Consider the following 16,820-nt stretch of genomic DNA (forward strand, 5'->3'; position numbering starts at 1 on the left):
ACACAAGATAGTTCCTGCTTAAGTTTACTTAGAATTTTCTGGATTAGTTATATAAATTAAGAGTTAGGAACAACCTGCTTATTGTTCTAGAAAGCAACTAAGTAAATGATAAATTATCTCTCATTCTTTCTAAGTATACCTCCATTTTACACAATGTAAATATTTTCAATATATATGTTCCTTTCAGTTTACATTTTAACTGATTAAAATAAAATAATAAAATCCTGTTTACCAGAAAAAGTGAGGTAGAAAGAGATGTATTACCTAGATTTTTTTTTTAGGCAAAAATGTAGCCGAGTTTTCTGCTTTTCGAGTAGGAATGCCACTGCGAGATAAACAAACCACTCTCCATGCCTCCAGGTCTCGATCAATGGCACACAGGTTCTGCCCAGGTGGAGTGGTTGGTCACAATAACAGAAATATGTAGCTCTCCACAAAACAGAAACAATGCATGATCTGAAACTGATGAATAGTATAAATCGTGGCATATCCATACAATGGCATTTTATTCAATTATAAAACAGAATAAAGTACTGCTACATGTTACAACATGGATGAATTCTGACATTTTTCAAAGTTGAAGAAGACAGTCAAAAACATAATAATTATATTATTCCATTTATATCAAACATCCAGAATTGAAAAATCTATATAAATAGAAAGCAGATAACTGGATGCCGATGAGCTGGTCGTGGGGTGGAAAGTAACTGCTAAGGGGTATAGTGCTTCCTTTGGGCGATGAAAACATTTTTGAATTAGATAGTGTTGATGGTTTCAGAACTTGGTGAATACTTTTAAAAATACTCACTTGAACATTTTAAATGGGTTAATTGTATGTCATATTAATTATTTAAAACGCTTAAGAAAAATAAAATTAATTGGAAGCACATTGGGAGAAGTAACAGTGATTATGTGATAACTTAAAAACTATTTAAAATATGAGGAAGGATTGGGAAGAGACAGACAGATTAGAGTAGATGAGACAGAAAGATGATGATGATGGATAGATAGATAATCTCAATCGAGTTAACAAAATATCCATAAGTAGAATATTAATGTAACTTCAAAGAAGACTACAAGTCTTCTCTTTCTTTGAGAGAAAACTACAAGTTTGAGGGCAGAAGCCTAAGATGGAGCAATATGTTTTACTCTGTAGACATAACGAAGCTATTGGCTGCATTCTCATAATGCAAAATGAATGTTTTGGTCTTGTACCGAGGATTTGCTCTAGTTAAGGACTATGAATGGAATGACCTACATATGGAGCCCAGTAAAGCTCCTTCTCTCAGACCATGACTATCAGGAGTACAAAGTGTTTATTCATATTTAAATCAGAAGGTAGTCTAAGTGATAAAATTATCTGGAAGAGTATTAAAAAATGAGCTAAATTTAATTTTGTATTCCTAAACAACGAATATGAAAAGTCTATTGTGAGTAATTTTCTTATTTTGTGGAAGTATCATAGAACCTTTTTTTTAAAAATCTAATCAGTCTTGGGTGACTTTCACATCTTTCTGTGTCTGTCTAACATTTTATTCGCAAGATAAAATAAGTGTTAAAAACATTCTTCTTTTTATGTGTTCTAAAGCACATGTGACTTATTTGGGGACGCTACTTCGTTTGCCTATAACAATACCTGAGTCTACTAAACACTCATGTTTTGTATTCCTTATATAATCCAATAGAAAGTTGTTTCCAAGATCAATGTAGGAACTTTCACTCACCTATCTTTTACATTCTCTCTTTTAGGTAACTTTCTAAATCATTATTTTCAAGATATCAAAAGACAACAACAAAAAAGTGGCCTGTAGCTAACACTTGAAACTTTTCAAATGATAATGAGAAAAAAATGTGTGATAATCTTTCACATTCTATGATTCAAATAGAAAATATGATGCTGTAAATGTAGACTATGATTAAAAAATAAAGAGTCAAATAGATTTTAGAGGAAATCACACTGTAGTTATAAGAAAAGTTGATTTGGCCATGGTATTCTGAATATATAGTTAAGACAAGTCTAGAAACGTTGAGCAGAGAAAAAAAAGAAATTATTGTTCTTTTATAATTCTCTTTATTAATCATACTAGGTCACTCTACATGTCTTTTTTTTCCTAAATTAATATTGCAATAGCCCTTGAGAGATTAGGGTAAGCAGTGTCATTGTCATTTTAGTCATTCACTACCCTTGCATTTTAACAGGCTAGCAAAGTGACTTTGTCATAATTAGTTGATTAATAACACCTCCTTATTATAAAGTAATATACATTCATTGCAAAGAGTATGGAAAACAAAGAAATATGAATATAACTTTAAAATAAAAATAAATCATTACACCTAGATTTAGCCAGTGGTCACATTTTGTTTTATGTTCTTTTGGCATATTTTCTGTTCAATCTTCATTTATTTTCACAAATATTTAGGATATATGTATATATCTGTGTTTTAGAAGAAACTTTTATTACCTAATTTTTGAATTGATTTTCATCTAAGATCAATTAGAAATTTATTGAGCCATATTTTTAGCTTTTCCATACTTTTTCAAATGTTTCCAATGGTAGAAAATGTAAGCTTATATATTTGATTCTGACCCCAACTCTCCTTTATGCTGCTGTTTGAAATGATAGTTTATTTGTAATTTTATACCTAACCCTTACTTTAATTTTTGAAATAGTATTTTAAAAATATTCATGAACTAAAAATAATGATTATGAAAAAAGATGGTCCACAGCAAAGAAAGAAACATATTGGCACAAACCAACTACACTGAGTAAAGCACAGTGTATCTGGCTCATTGGCCGGAACAAAAGATGGCTGACCCCATACTGTACTGACTGAAAAGCTCTATTACAGAAAGGAACAGTAACATTCCACTTAATAGGTCTGAATTTATATTTCTCTATCAAATTGGACAACATTTAACAAGCACAATAGCACTTTAGCCAGTAAAGGAGACTGAAAGTGTTCCTTAATTTTGTAGAGTAGCAAGTCTCTAAAAAAATCATATTTTGAGTAACTAGAATATTTCCAGACTAAATGCGGTGGAGAGTGACCTAAAAATGATTCTTTTTGGTGACTGGCAATAGAAGTGGCCATCTGATTTCTGATTTCAAGTCAGTGACAATTACACAGAAAAATCATGTGAGTCTTTTCAAGTAACTTTAGAATAATACACTTTCTTACTGTACATCTATAATGGCATATGTTATTAAAAAAACTAGAAAGAAATTATGAAGTTCATCAATAGTCTGTTAGTATTAATATATTAATTATAATTTTAAAAGACTTCATGAATGATGTTGGGTAACAAATTAAGTAAATCATCATCACAAATTTTGGTGTATGTGAATGGACTATAAATATTAAATCAAATGATATAAGGATACCTCATTTAATTTTAAATTATTTTATCTATCTGCCTCTCTACCTACTTATCTAATCTATTTGCCTGTCTTTAAATTTATACATATGTACAAATTTTTCTAAACATTTTTAATTTACAAATCTTGAAAGTAAAAATATCTCAGTAGCAATATATAGATGTAGCTTCCAGATATTGGTTCGTAGTTTAATTTTCCACTAAAAAAATATATCCAAGGTTATGAAGATAAATAGTTTAGACAACTTCTGAATCATGAAAGTACCATGTAAGCCTTAGGACCATGCTTTGCCAGAAAACAAGGAAGAACTTAGGAACTAAAGGAGTTTTTACATAACACAAAGGCAAGCTTTGTGTTACTCACAACAGCCACATTTGTGGTCAATGATTCTATTTAATTATAAAATATTAAATATAAATCAATGAGTCCATAGTGATACTCAAAAATTGATTAAAAGGGCTCATTTATGCCATCTGAAATATCAATGACACCACATCTTTATTAAGCAAATTGGCAATTAAAAGGAAATAAGTAAGCATGTACCCTGCCTTTTTTAGGTAATCATATTTGATACTGGATAATGCTTGCTTTAAAAAATATTGTTAGTTAGTATCTATAAAAAGAATGTTGGATTAGAAAATTGTGATTATAAAACCCCCACCAAAATAGCTGCTGAAATCATTAGGGAAGAATTAGAGGGAAAAGTGATTCACATTGTTCCAATATAGCTGTCAGAGATTACTTTCAGGTATAAAAAATGTACCTTTAAAATGGAGACAACTTAAGAAATGATCTTAACCAAATGATCAAACTTTAAGATCATTAACATTGCGATTCTTACATTTTATAACATGTGAGATGTAGCCAACTAAAGTGCATTGTAACATCTGGGTTGTATTCCCACTAAAAAGGAATTTAGCTGAATTTAGTAAAATAATTAGATTTAAATTCCTGTTTATAGGAATACAGGAAATAAAGGAAAAAATCAATTGAACCAGAAAGAGTAATACAAAATATCCAGGTTGTGAATGTATAACCATGAATCAATGACAGTTCTCATATATTGCTGGTTAGAGTAAATATTTTTTATAAGTGCTTTACAAAATAGTTTGGATTTACCTAGTAAATTTAAACATGGACATACTCTACACCTAAAATTTTTACCCCTAAGTATATACCCTAGAGAATTTCCCATATCTATCCACCAAGTGACATGCAACAGATTATTCGCAGCAGCATTTTTTTATAATAGCCCCAAGCTGGATGTGACCCAATAACCATCAATAATAGACTAGAAAATAAAATGTATTGTTACCAAAACATAGTATCAATCAGGCATAAAAGTTAATACAGCTACTTGAATTCACATCGATGTATCTCAAAAACATGACTAAGATGACAGTCACAGAAAATACGTAAGCATAACTAGACCATGCTATCTGTAAGTGCACACCTAAGAGATAAACCTATGAAGCAAAGGGAATGATTATCACAAACGTTATAGGAGAGGTTTTCTACAAGAGAGGGACAGAGGGAAAGAGGTGGGAGCAATGAGGTTTCTAAGGTTTGGGCAATGCTTTAAATTTTTTTACCTTAGGTGGCTAGTACATGGGTCTGCTTTATCATTATTATTTAAATTCCACATATATATTTTGTGCATACTTCTCTAGATTAGTATGTCTGAAGGGAAAAATAAAGACATATGCCAGAAACAGACTCACTAATATAGAAAACAAACTGATGGTTACCAGAGGGTAAGAGGGGGGGAAGGGATAAATTGGGAGTTTGAGATTTGCAGATACTGACTGGTATATATAAAATAGATAAACAAGTTTATACTGTATAGCACAGAGAACTATATTCGCTATCTTGTAGTAGCTTACAGTGAAAAAGAATATGAAAACTAATATATGTAAATTCATGTACGACTGAAGCATTGTGCTGTAATGGACACAATATTGTAAACTGACTATACTTCAATTAAAAAAAAGGTGCCAAATATCATATGGGAAAAATAAAATATAAGCTTACATGGGACTGAAAAAGGACTTCCTACCTTTCATTTGTGTGTGATGATGTCATGCAAGGCTGTAACTCTCATAGAAGTCTGGAAAATAAATACATTTTAAGCGCTAAACACACATACACAAAGGATGGCTTTATGTCCATGCCAAGCTTCTTTTCTTTTTTGTAGGATGAAGGAGAGATTGTACCCCAGAATTCCATATTGGAGAATAAACTGTCATCATATCTCAGCTTGGTCAAAGTCACTTCATCACAAAAAGACACAAAAGTAATATGATACTGATTGTTAAACTTTTGGAAGTTTTAATTTCTTTTAGTAGTGTTATTACTAAAGGTTTAGGAATAATGATTTTGCTCTTATTTCATGGAAAATTCATATTTATCCTTCAACTTAGTCAAACATATTCCTATTATCTGTCTTGAATAAACTCTCTGGAATTGAATTTGGAATCTTGTCTGATATTGTAATTTTTAATGTATAAATGGTATACATTTTCCCCTTTGCTTGTTCATTCTGAGTGATCAGGAAAGGCACATTTCATTTTTTTCATCATTACTGAACATTGTAAACAGTATATGGTACATAATGAATAATAATTATTCTATAAATGGCTATGGAACCAGAAAATGCCTATTTTAAGCTACCATGAAGATATGTGATGGTATAATGGGAGTTTGATGCCCCACCTCTGCCTTAATATTATTTCACAATATGGTAGATTATAACTGTTAATGCATTTTGGCATCAGTTACAAAATAAACATTTTATTTCGAATAAAGCTGTCTCATTGCATGAACACTGAAGCAGTCTTCTATTCATGACTTTCTTTAATCCATTTACATTATTATTAATAGTATCCTAGGTTGGAATTACTTAAAGTTATATGGGTTCAAAAACGGTAAGCCATATTCTCCAGCTTTTGTTCAAAAAGGGCATAATGGTGAATGCAAGAAACAGAGAATTTAACTGTGTTGCACCTCTTCTGTTTTCTGCTGGTACAAAACAGGCCATTAAGACATGTTCACCCACATATAAGGGAGTATTTTAATAACCATAATCATTATACAAAGTCATAAAATTGTTAAGGGCTCATTTTTCAAATTAATGACTATTGAAAATACTGAGAAAAAGAAGAAAATAAGAGGAAACTTTTTCTGACTAAGGAAATCTCTCAAAATCTATTAAATTGATTTTTTTTTCTTCAAGGTCTATGTAAACAAACTAAATGTAGAGTTTCTCTTTTTTAATAAAATTGAGTTCAATATTTAATACAAAATTGTTGTCCTTAGAGGTACCTAATTCATTATTACAGTACTAAAAGTTAAAGTTTATAGGTAGTTATACTTTGGTTTCTTGTTGGTCTTGCCAGAGATATTTCCTGAAATAACTAATCCTCTCCATTGTAGAAATAACCAGAGCAGTGAAGTCAAAAAACAGAACCTAAGGTGAAAAGTCATGACATTCTTTAAACAGAAGAATATAATTGTGCCTGAACACAGTATTTCCTGGATTTCCGTGTTATCAGAGTCAATTAAGTTCCCTTTTGTTTTACCTACTTGGAGTTGAATTTTGTTCGCTGATAGCAGCAAAATACAGACTAAAAAAACAATCAGGGAAAATTTACTGAAAATTTATGGGAGAGGGAGTTCCAAGAGATGGAAAATCTAATATTAATTAGTGGGGAGACCAACAAAAAAAGATATAAGAGGAACATAGAACAGCAATTTCAAACATATTTTAGGATATGTGTGAGGAAGAAGAGAATGATTTAATGTACATTTTAAATTAAATTTTCCATTATTCAGTGTAATATGAGCCTGTCCTCTGTATCTGACACTAAAGTTTTAGTAAAATCATTCCACAAAGTAGTAATTTCAGAGTTTGGGGTATGGAGAACAAATCTTTTACCCTGAAAAAGCTATTAATATAAATGATATTTGAGCCATTTTGAGAAGAACCTTAGAACTGATTCCATTGTTGCTTCAAAGCAACAAAAAAAGATTAAGCAAACAGAGTGAGAGGAGGGGTTAAAAATATGTCCTGGTGACCATTCATTTATTAGACAAAAGTGGAAACAAAAGCATATATTTAAAGGACTCTGAAGGAAAATAACAATTAAGCAGAGATATTCAGCATTTGAAAAAGCCTGTTATGACTAAACTACAAAACAAGAACATTTGCTGGGAAGGTTAATGCACTATATATATTACTTATTCAACTACATTTATCCATTGTCAAAATTTTGAAATTGAGCTAGACATAGCATACCCGAGAGAATACTTCACTTTGAAAAACCCACACGCTTCAGAATATAAAAGGGTAAAATCCAAGGTAAGACTCTTTTTATATTAATTGTTGTTCTTTATTAGGAGCATGAGGAGTCTTGCATATTCATATAATTATGTGCATGAATATTAAAAGAGACTTTTACATTGACATCTTATTAAATTACGTCTAGCAAAGTCAAAGAGGGAAATTGGAAAATGGTTAATATTTAGCTTCTATGTTGGTCATTACCAGAGAAGGTTGTTATTACCTGACATTGAACCAAGAGATGCCTCTTTAACATTCTACACCACTGTCATAGCCAGTTGGAAAGCACAAAAGAACAGAACCATAAGGATAAATGATAAAAGAAAATGTGCAGGAAAGGATAAAAAGATTGCTTCTTCTGTTGGGTTTTATTTCTAAGACATACACTCCTAACTTTTACTGAAGCAAGTAATTAACATGATGCATATTCAGGAAGGGTCATCAGTAGCCCCTGAAGTATATTTTTTCCAAATCTGGTCTATGAATGACATTGCAGAATTAATATTCACACAGCCTAGCCTTTCAGCTACAAAATGTGCTAAAAATCAGGCGACACCTTAAGGTTGTTTCCTATTATAAAATAATTTAAATCACACCATAAGAATTATACCTCATCTAAATTTCATAATACCAGAAAAACAATTCGTTTTGGCAAAGCAATTTGAACTTTCTTTCTAGGACGATTTGTTGCACTATCACGAAAAACGTTGATATATTGAAGCTTAGAAGGTGAAATTTATCTTAGATAGTACTGATAAAGCAGCAGAAAATGACATTACCTTAAACTTGCTTCACTGGTTCCCATCAAAAGAGTCTTAAGGGGATTTAAGGTAACTCTCAATCTTCCCATCCTTTATAGGAGAAAATCTGTCAGAACTCTGTTGTGACTTAGATACATGTCCCCTTTCCTAAGGAAAGTTCCCTCACTGCCCAGTAATGCAAGTCCCAAGTGGTGTCATAAATCTTATTTGGAGAGCGAAGCTGCAGTCTGAGCCAAGTAGGAGATTTGGAATTTGTACTCCTTTGGGCTGGAGTATTGTAAAGTTAGGCAATTTATTTTTGTATTGTGGGTGTTGTTGCCACAAATGCAGTTGAATACATGCAATTTTTCCCCAAAGAACAACTTCAATTGAAAATAAAAATCAAAACTTTCCATATTTTTGAAGACATAATCGAGAATGAGTATCAAAAATAATTTAGTTGCCTAACCAAACTGGAGGTTCAAAGCAAATGTTGACACCAAGAGACACTAAGGCAGAAATGGTTCTGTTAGAATAGACCAGACACTTAGGGTTTATCTGAAGAGCACTCCATCTTGATCAAGGGCCACTGGGGTAAATTCAGACGATTTTAGTTATTAAATGACCACAGGCCTCTCTTAGGAAGAGTTAGCCTTGGGAGCTCCATGCTATTCTATCCTGCACAACATAAAAGACACACACATTCAGCAGATCACACGGAATCCATACCTTAAACCTACCTGTAATTTTTCTGTACACAGGATAAGCAGGAATATGTTTGTTGTGGGGAGAGGCATATTGATGGTTAACAGCTGTCTGGCAGAATGAAACAACTGCATATGGTCTTCCAACCTCTGTCGTTCATGTGAAAAGATGGACTCTCTGATCCTGCTGGGGCTGTGTTTACTTCACTAGCCCGGGTTTGGGAAGGTCTAGCCAAAGGGGGTTTGTCGTCAGCAGCTGGCAGAAGCGGATGTTGTCACTAGGTTGTGTTCAGTTGTACTGGCACAAATTAATTGCCTAGGCAGGGTTGCCAGTTTCCAGACGTTCAAGCAGATTTTGTGCTTAAGAATAAATTTTAAGAAACAGCAGACTAATAGACCTAGGCAGCAGAACACAATGAGCTCAGAGACACGATTCAGAATTCAACTATTATGCTGGACACCAGAAACTGACACAACATTGAAAACTGACACAACATTGAAAACTGACGATACTTCAATAAAAAAGAAAAAAATTAATATTTGACCTCTTCAATAAAATATAGAAACTTAAAAAAAAAGAATTCAACTATTCAACTGAGATTGCATGTTTAGCAAGGCTGTGATTTTTTATCTTTTATAGATATTTTCTTCAAGGTTCTGTGACTTTCGTCTGGCTTTTATTTTCTTTATATACTGTAGTATATTTTTTTAGGCAGATTTGTGACTTTAACAAAAATGGATGGGAAAAAATGTCATTTTATTTTTATGATTTAATTTAGTTCCAAACTTTCCTGGTAGACAATATTGATAAAAACAGGTTTTGGAAGTGAGATACAGTCTCATTTATATGTCATATTTACCCAATTAAGAAGTCAGTAATTTTGTATTTGAAAACTTGTGCATCTGTGTAGGAACACAAAACTGGAAAAAGATTATGTTCTGAGTGCTTTGACAAAACAAAATAAAAACTAAACAAATAAAAAAACCCTTTCTTTTTAACATGTTATTTCACTGTGGGGAAATCATAGGCAGAAAGATAGCTTCCAAATGGACTTTATGTCAGTATCTTGCATATCTTAATCAGTGAAGATATTATTTTTCATCGAGTAAGAGATACTTCAAATATATTAAAGTGGCTAGTAATAGTTTCAATCTTTTTGTCAGATGATGCCAGGTTAAATTATTAAGAAATGAGCACTAAAATACCCTATTTATTTATATGAATGCAGATAAGAGTTGAGAATAAAAAACATGTAACTTAATATAAAATGTCAGTACAATGCACTGTCATCTATGTATTTCCATAAAAGGATTATAAAGCGGCAACTCATTTTTATCAAAAGAAAGCAGTTATATATTTGATCCGTTATGGAATCTCTTACACAAATACACTTACCAACATCTTGAACATGAAAGAGTGTTTAAATATAATCTGATCATTTTGACCCTTGTTTTTCTAAATTGTTATGGAAGGCACCCAGCATTTCCCTTCCTTCCTTTCATATGTGGACATTGCTAAATTATCTCAATGTTGTTTCTACAAATTTATCTCATCTTAGGACACAGTGCCTCCTTGTTTATTAGAATCTAAATGGGAGAATGTGGCCAAGACAATGGAGTGGGAAGACCCTGAGCTCACCTCTTCCCTTGGGCACGCCAAAATTACAAGTATTTACAAAACAGCTATTGATGAGAAAGACCCAAGACTAGCACAAAAGATCTTCTACAACTGAAAATATAAAGAAGGGAGCATGATTATATGGATACGAGGGGTGGAGATATGGTATAGTCCCGACCCATACCCCTAGGTGGATGACCCACACATAAGAGGATTATTACAATTGCACAACATCTCCTCAAGGAACGAGAGATCCAAGACCTTTAACAGGCTCCCTGGCCAAGGGGTCCTACACCCAAAAGATGAACCCTTAGAACATTTGGCTTTGAAGTCCAGCAGGGGTTACTTTTGGAAGAGTCAGAGGGCTGTGGGAAATAGAGACTCCACACTTAACGGGGCACACAAAATCTCACATGTTCCAGGACACAGGGCAGAGGCAGTAGTTTGAAAGGAGCCTGGGTCAGACCCACCTGCTGATCTTGGAGAACCTCTTAGAGAGGCAGGAGACAACTGGTGTTCACCCTGGGGACATGGACACTGGCAGCATTTTGAGGAACTCATTCTCCCACAAGGATATCGGTACTGGTAAACACCATTATGAAATTCTCCATTTAGCTTATTAGAACCAGGACCTGGCCCTGCCCATGAGCCTAGGATGCTTTGAACAAGCAGCCAGCTGGACAGGGACACAGCCCTGCCTACCACAAAGCTAGCTTCCCTAAGACACGCTAAGCCCACAGTCCTCCCATGACTGACTTATATACCAAAAGGCCCAGGACCTGGCCCACCTAGTGTATCATCAGTAGCCTAGGAAACCCCTAGGACCTCCAAGTCAGATGTCAAGATTCATCCCAATCACCAGCAGGCCAACAGCAACTTTAGAATTTCCAGGACCTGGGACTCCAGGACCCAGCTCTACCAACCAGCAGGCTGGCACTAGCCCCAGGACTCCTGGGCCCAATCTCTACCCACCAGCAGGCCAACACTGGTTCTGGGACAACTTGAGGACCTCAGCCAGCCTCCCCAGGATACAGCCCCACCCACCAGTAAGCAAGTGCCAGCTTCAGGACACCCTAGAAGTTAAAGTCAACTGTATCAGGAAATGTCCCTCCCACCAGCAGGCTGAACTAGCTCTGGGGCATCTGGGGTTCTGCAGCCAAAGACCCCAAGACCTGGCTCCAACACAAGCATGCTGGCATTAGCCGGGGGACCCCTTGTGCCCCAGCACTGCTCACAGGCAGAATGACACCAGCAATAGGACCCCATTCAGGCTCAAGCAAACCCTGCACAGAAGCAGGTAGACATAAGAGCTGAGACATCTTGTACACCTCAGCCAACTGCCCAAAGATGCAGCCCTACTCATCAGCACAGGACACCAGTTTTAGAACACCCAGGACCCCACAGTCTTGTCAGGAACCAGCACCACCCACCAGCAAGCAAATATTAGATCTGGGAACCCCAGGGTACTTTTGTTAGCTGCCTTGTGACCAGACCTGCCCACCAGCAGCAGGCAGCCTTGGCAAAAGGCAGGGCCTTTCAATCAACCAGATCAGTGGCCAGTCATGCCTAGCAGACCAGACAGAGCAGTCAGCATGCCAAAACAGAAGGACCCACTCAGTCTACATAAGGGGAAGCCCTAGAGCATCTAGCTCTGGTGACCAGAGGGAAGTATGCTGCTGAGTCACATAGGACATCTCCTACAAAAAGCAACTTCTCCAAGCTCAAAAAAATAAACAACCTACCAAATACATAGAAATAAACACAGCAAATAAAAATGAGGAGACAGAGAAATCTGTTCCAAACAAAGAACAAGATAAATCTTCAGAAGAAGAACTTAGTAAAGTAGAAGCAAGTGATCTACCTGATAAAGAGTCCAAGATAATAAACATAAAGACATTCAAAGAACTTGGGAGAAGATTAGATTAACAGAGTGAGACATTAGAAGTATACAACGAATTAGAGAATTTAAGGAAGAACCAAACAGAGGTGAAGAATACAATCACTGAGATAAAAAAAATACACTAGCAGGAATGAACAGCAGATTAGAGGAACACAAACATGCACAGGCTAAACAATATGCTGCTAAACAACCAATAGATCACTGAAGAAATCAAAGAGGAAATAAAAATAAAATACTTAGAGACAAGTGAAAACAAAAACACAATGATAAGAAATCTATGGGATGCAGCAAAAATAGTTCTATGAGGGCATTTTACAGTGGTAAGGAAGCAAGAAACATCTCACATAAACAACCTAATCTTACACCTAAAGAAACAAGAGAAAGAAGAACAAACAAAACTTAAAATTAGTAGAAGAAAAGAAATCATAATGATCAGAATAGAAATAAATGAAATAGAGACAAAAATAAAAAAAAAAACCCAGTAGATAAATTCAATAAAATTAAGAGCTGGTCTTTGAAAAGATAAACTTGATAAACCTTTAGCCATACTGATGAAGAAAAAAAGAGAGGTTACAACCAACACTATAGGCTAGTAAGAATTTATTGTGAACAATATAGACCAATAAAACTGACAACATAGAAGAAATGGAAAAATTCCTAGGAGTGTACAACCCCCCAAGACTAAACAAAGAAGAAATATAAAACATGCATAGATCAATTACAGATAATAAAATTGAATCAGGAATAATAATAATAAAAAACCCTCAACAAACAAAAGTCCAGGGCTAGATTGTTTCACAGGTGAATTCTGTCAAACATTTGAAGAGTTAATGCTTATCCTTCTCAAACTATCCCTGCCCCACCCCCTAAAAACGCAGAAGAAGGAAAGTTTCCTGTCTCATTCTCTAGATAGGAGCTAGCAGGTATAGTTAGTATTGATCCTTCATTATTTTTTTCATATGATTTTACATTCAACAGATAATTCTCTGATCCTCCCATTTGATTTTATCCAAATAAGTAATTTGCCATATGACAATAGGATATTATCCTAGTTTGAGATGCCCAGAAGCAGAATTTGAGATAGAGATTTATGCATAAGTTATTTATTGAGGTAGTGCTCTCTGGCGAAATCTGTGAGAACAGAGGAGGAGAAAAATCCAAGCAAATCTATATTTTTACCTGAAGTGTAGATTCAGTGTGATTTCATAGGGAGCTCAGGAGTATTACTTGCATCACATTAGTCCCATCTTGAGATATTTTACAGCCAATTATCCATCATTCATTGGCTGTGTGTAGGTGGGGGTAATAGGAGACTTATGTCCTTCGAGATATTTTCTGTTTTCCCAGGACAGTACTTGAGGGATGGCTGTGGCTGCCAGACTTCAACAGCCAGCACTCACAGAACCTGTGGCTTGGTTCAACAGGTCTTGGTGTATTACCTGTTTGTCCACAGCACACGTATTCCAGCATTTCACTTCATGTTGTTTTAACATGCTAGAATCTTTATTTCTGGGATTGGCAGCAGTCAGCATAATGAAGATGCAGAATTCAGCCATAAACACTGTTGCTGTTAAGCAAGTGACCACGGCAGGGATCAAGCAAGAATACAACATAAGATTTTGGTCTTTGTGAAAACAACATGTGCTCGTGTGTAGCAGGGCCCCAGCAGGAGATTTATTCTAGGGACCCAGAGCAGATGGTGCAGTTGTCAATTGACCTTTATGGAACATTGTTCACTGCTTGACTTTAGTGGAAAAAAAAAAAAAAGACAGAAAGAAAAATCAGCTTTCCCATTCTCAAAGAGCTATTTCATCCACTTAAGTATTTGTTCTGTAATCATACATACATATTGAAATAATTCATATTTTCCTCAAAATGATTCTTTATGAGAATGGAATCTGAGGTCAATAATATTAGGGTTGCCAGATAAAATACAAGATTCTCAGTTAATTTGAATTTCAGATAAACGATGAATATGTTCTTAGTATAAAATTTCCCACACAATATTTGGGACATATTTATACTAAAACTTCTTCATCATTTATCTGGGATTCTGAACTGGTAATCTTGCATTTTTATCTTTGAAATCTGGCAACTCTAGACAGTAGCCAGGGTACTTAGAATATCATATAGTTATAGTGCAATGGTGTGTTACAATCTCAAACAAGGACATTTTTAAAAATCATTTGTCCTGAGTTTTTCATCATCAATATATAAATTGAAGATAAGGGTGTTTTTACAAAGAAATAAGGGGAAAGCATCAAAATATAATGTATTCAAGTGTTTGAATGCTTACTCCTGTCAACCTCTTCAAAATATCAAATGTTAAATATACGTTTACTCACACTCATAGGTATACTCTTGAACATACACACAATTTTGCATCCTCATTAAGTTTTAAAGGCTACTTTTTGATGGGGTTATAGTACCAATTTATAAATGGTATATAAAAGAAAAATCTCCACTCCCCTCAGTGCCAGTTGAAAATGCATTCCATTGCCTTTGCTGCAGAGCAGAGCGGTGCTGGGCTACCTGCTATAACATCACTTGGAATTGGAGACATTCATCACAATGAGGGATCCCACCAGTTGGAAGGAAAGGAAACTTTCTTTGTCTATGATCTCCCTCTAGGAATGAAGAAAAGTGGTCAGTTTCTCCTGTCCACCCTTTCTTTTTCTTTTCACTTTTGCAGTATATTGCTCAGGAATCTGTATCACAGCAGCTACTAACTCATGCATATCACTAACAAGTGAAGGGCCTACATGCATCTCCTATATGCAACACTCACTGGCTGGTTTGTTTTTAATAAAAAGTCCCCGAGATATAGAACACACAGTAAATACGCATCTGGTTTGAAGGGCAGCAGCAGCATCTGCAGCATGGCAGTGGTGCCTCTTGAGAAAACAGAACTATTTTGCACCAGCCAGCTCAGGTTTACCCAAGATAAGTACCAACCAGCTGATGCTTTAGCCAAGATGCCTAGTCCAACTTTTTTTTTCCCTCCAGTTAAGCACATCTCGGGGTCCAATGTATAAATCCAGTATTGCAAGTCTTGCGCATAACTGTTCTAAAGAATCTTATTTTATATATTGTATGTATCAGAAGAGTGTATATTACCATATAATGTAGAAAGAAAAAAATCTACATAAATAACACAGCCAACTATCCATGTGTCATACAAACTAAAATCAAATAAACCTTGAACAGTGAAAAAAAAAGTCCACAAGACAACAAAAAAGTTTAAAAAAAGGATAAAAATAATCTTTATCAATTTAAAATTAATAATAAAAAAATGTCTAGCCAGCTAAATGCAGCCTGTTTTTATTGTAAGAGAGAATACTTTGAATGTTTTTGGAGGGTTTTTTGTTTGTTTAAAAGACTTTTACAGCAGAGCTCAACTGCTCATTCAGTTTGAATTTTATTTCAAAATAAATTTGAATTAATCCAGTGTTTAAGAATCTGGGGGCTTAGATCAATAAAAATAATAAAATGTTCACTACTCACAACACTGGGCATTAACCAGGCCAGTTAACTAAACATTAACTGGGCAGTAACCAAACACTAACATACCAAAGTGTTTGGTTTTGTCTTTTTGTTTGTTTGTTTGCTTGCTTCCTTGCTACTTTTTTTTAGCTTTAGCCTCCTAGACTTCAAAGTTATATAAGTAAATTGAAGAAAAATTAACAAAGAAAATTCAAGCAGTGGAAATTCAATCTTATACTAATGGGGAATATTTAATATAGAAAATGAAAGAATGGGAAGAGAACCAAGATGGCAGAATAGGAAACTTGTAGCTCACCCTCCTCCCACAAATACACCAAAATTCACATCTATGAACCTACTCAGCCAACCAGAGTACCTGCCGAACTCTGACAGAACATCGCCCTCTTTGAAAGACAAAGTCACCAAAAATCTGGTAGGAGAAAAGGAAAAAAGAAAGAAGGAAAAGCAAAACAGTGCGGGACCTATCCTGCAGGGAGGGAGTGGCAAAGGAGGACTGGCGTTCACTCGCTGGGTCTCCCCTCTCCAACAGAGAGGCCTAGCAGGACAGAGGGGGAGCCTCCGAGGCTCAGATCTGCCCCAAGCATCCCTTAACTGACAGAAATGAGTTAAACGGGCACAAAGGGTCCCCGCAACACCCA

The 16,820-nt window shown here is 34.9% G+C and overlaps 1 long non-coding RNA gene across 1 annotated transcript; it reads right to left on the reverse strand.

The window, feature by feature from the left end:
- Positions 1 to 5,446: 5,446 nt before the first annotated feature.
- On the reverse strand, positions 5,447 to 9,634 carry LOC116668514. Its single transcript, XR_004325617.1, has 3 exons — positions 9,197 to 9,634; positions 8,496 to 8,567; positions 5,447 to 5,484 (listed from the first exon to the last, which is right to left on the reverse strand). It is a non-coding gene; the product is annotated as an uncharacterized LOC116668514 (long non-coding RNA).
- Positions 9,635 to 16,820: the final 7,186 nt, after the last annotated feature.

This window comes from Camelus ferus, chromosome 14 (assembly GCF_009834535.1).
Source record: "Camelus ferus isolate YT-003-E chromosome 14, BCGSAC_Cfer_1.0, whole genome shotgun sequence".
NCBI lineage: Eukaryota > Metazoa > Chordata > Mammalia > Artiodactyla > Camelidae > Camelus > Camelus ferus.